The 2607-nt window shown below is 37.5% G+C and overlaps 1 non-coding gene across 1 annotated transcript; it reads left to right on the forward strand.

The window, feature by feature from the left end:
- Positions 1-985: 985 nt before the first annotated feature.
- On the forward strand, positions 986-1046 carry LOC136162197 (U7 small nuclear RNA). The gene has a single exon (XR_010662018.1). It is a non-coding gene; the product is annotated as a U7 small nuclear RNA (small nuclear RNA).
- The last annotated feature ends 1561 nt before the right edge of the window (positions 1047-2607 follow it).

Here is a 2607-nt window from a genome sequence, read left to right on the forward strand (position 1 = left end):
TAAGATATCACCTAATACCCATTAGACTGACTATAATCAAGAAGACAAGATTTAACAAGTGAGGATGTGGAGAATTGTGCACTATATATATAAATATAAATTGGTTCAGCCATTATGGAGAAAAGAATGAAATTTCCTTAAAATACTTAAAATGGAACTATTAATGCCACTTGACTGGTAATCCCACTTATGAGTATATATCCAAAGGAAATGAAATTGGGATATTGAAAATATATCTGCAGTCTCACAGCAGCATTATTCACAATAACCAAGATGTGGAAACAACCTAAATCTCCATTAATGGGTGAACAAACAAGCTATATCTATGTATACACCTATGTATAGCTTCTGTATCTATTTTCCTATAAAATGAAATATTATTCAGCCACGAGAAAGAAATTCTATTTCTGATAACACAGATTTCGAAAGCATTATGCTAAGTGAGATAAATCAGAGAGAACAATAAATACTCTATGATAGCATGTATACGTGTAACCTAAAAGAGCCAAAATTCCAGAAGCAGAGAGTAGGATAGTGGTTATCAGAGGTTGTGGATTACTCAGTTTGGGGAGATGTTCATTAAAAGGTACAAACTTCCAGTTAGGGGATGAGTAAGTTCTGGAGCTCTCTCTAATCTAGTGATTATAGTTAACAATATTGTATTATACACCTCTATGGTTTTAACAGACTAGATCTTAAATGGTCTCTTAACAAAAAACAAATAACTATGCAACATGAGAAAGATATTAGTTAATGCTATGGTGGTATTCATATTGCAGTATTTAAAGGTATCAAATCAACATGTCGTACACTTTAAATTCACACAATTTTATATGTCAATTATGTCTCAATAAAAATAAATGTTTTAAGATGATAGATTTTATATATGTAATCATTTTTCAAAGATTTGGTTGGTATGTTTCAGAGATTTTTTTTTTCCCTCAACACAAAATACAACATGAAACTAATTTAAAATACTCTGTGGAAGTGCTATAGCTCTTTTAGAATTTGTCTAGCAGGTTTTTTGGGACTCACTAGAAACCATTAGTTAGCGTGTGTGCTCACTGGGTCTGACTCTTTGTACCTCCATGAACTGTAGCCCACCAGGCTCTTCTGTCCATGGGATATTTCCAGGGAAGAATACTGGAATGGGTTGCCATTTCCTCGTCTAGGGGATCTTCCTGACCCAGGGATCAAACCAGTGTCTTCTGGTCTCCTGGATTAGCAGGTGGATTCTTTACCACTGAGCCACCTAGGAAGACCCACCAGAAACCACATCTATTCAAAACAATCTGTGTAAACATATATTCATAAACAAGAATGCCTGTATAGCAGATTTTTTACTTTTTGAAAAGAGGAGAGTGATACAAAACATCTGGCCACCATGAGGAACATAACTCAACCCCCAGTGAGACCAAATCTATGATATAAACATATGTTTTACTACTCATGCTTTTTAAACCACATACAACCTTATGATGGGCATTTTCCAGGATTTCTATTTAGCAGAATTGGTCACCATGGTAACAATGTGAACGCAATGATTCCTATGCTTTCTTATTAAAGTTGAATGACCCAAGTAAGCCACTTGGGAGATGAGGTTTTTCAGTTATAGCAACATATAGTCCCCACAGAGTTCATAAAATTGCTTCTCAGTCAATGTGAATCAATTGACATGGTAGTCAAAATGGCTGGCTGATGTTGCTTAAAATCCAGATATTTCCAGCATCTTACCCACTAGAGTTGACCAATCTGACCTTATAGTTTTCAAAGTGGCAGCACACTGACTATGCCCACAAGTCTTACATGATGATTGGTTGTGAGCTAGATAATGGATAAAGTCATGTAGTTGATTAAACAGGCATCTAGGTAAAAACTAAAAGCAATTAAAAACATGTAGATAATAAATTCAGTTAAGTTCAATTCAGTCGCTCAGTCGTGTCCAACTCTTCGCGACAGCAAGGACCACAGCACTACAGGCCTCCCTGTCCATCACCAACTCCCGGAGTCTACTCAAACATCTCCATTGAGTTGGTGATGCCACCCAACCATCTCATCCTCTGTCGTCCCCTTCTTCTCCTACCCTCAATCTTTCCCAGCATCAGGGTCTTTTCAAATGAGTCAGCTCTAGCATCAAGTGGCCAAAGTATTGGAGTTTCAACTTCAACATCAGTACTTCCAATGAACACCCAGGACTCATCTCCTTTAGGATGGACTGGTTGGATCTCCTTGAAGTCCAAGGGACTCTCAAGAGTCTTCTCCAACACCACAGTTCAAAAGCATCAATTCTTCAGCACTCAGCCTTCTTTGTAGTCCAACTCTCACATCCATACATGACTATTGGAAAAACCATAGCCTTGACTAGATGGACCTTTGTTGGCAAAGTAATGTCTCTGCTTTTTAATATGCTGTCTGGGTTGGTCATAGCTTTTCTGCCAAGGAGCAAATGTCTTTTAATTTCATGGATGCAATCACCATCTGACTTTGGAGCCCCCAAAATAAAGTCAGCCCCTGTTTTTACTGTTTCCCCATCTATTTGCCATGAAGTGATGGGACCAGATGCCATGATATTAGTTTTCTGAATGTTGAGCTTTAAGCCAACTTTTT

This window comes from Muntiacus reevesi, chromosome 2 (assembly GCF_963930625.1).
Source record: "Muntiacus reevesi chromosome 2, mMunRee1.1, whole genome shotgun sequence".
Taxonomy (NCBI): Eukaryota; Metazoa; Chordata; class Mammalia; order Artiodactyla; family Cervidae; genus Muntiacus; species Muntiacus reevesi.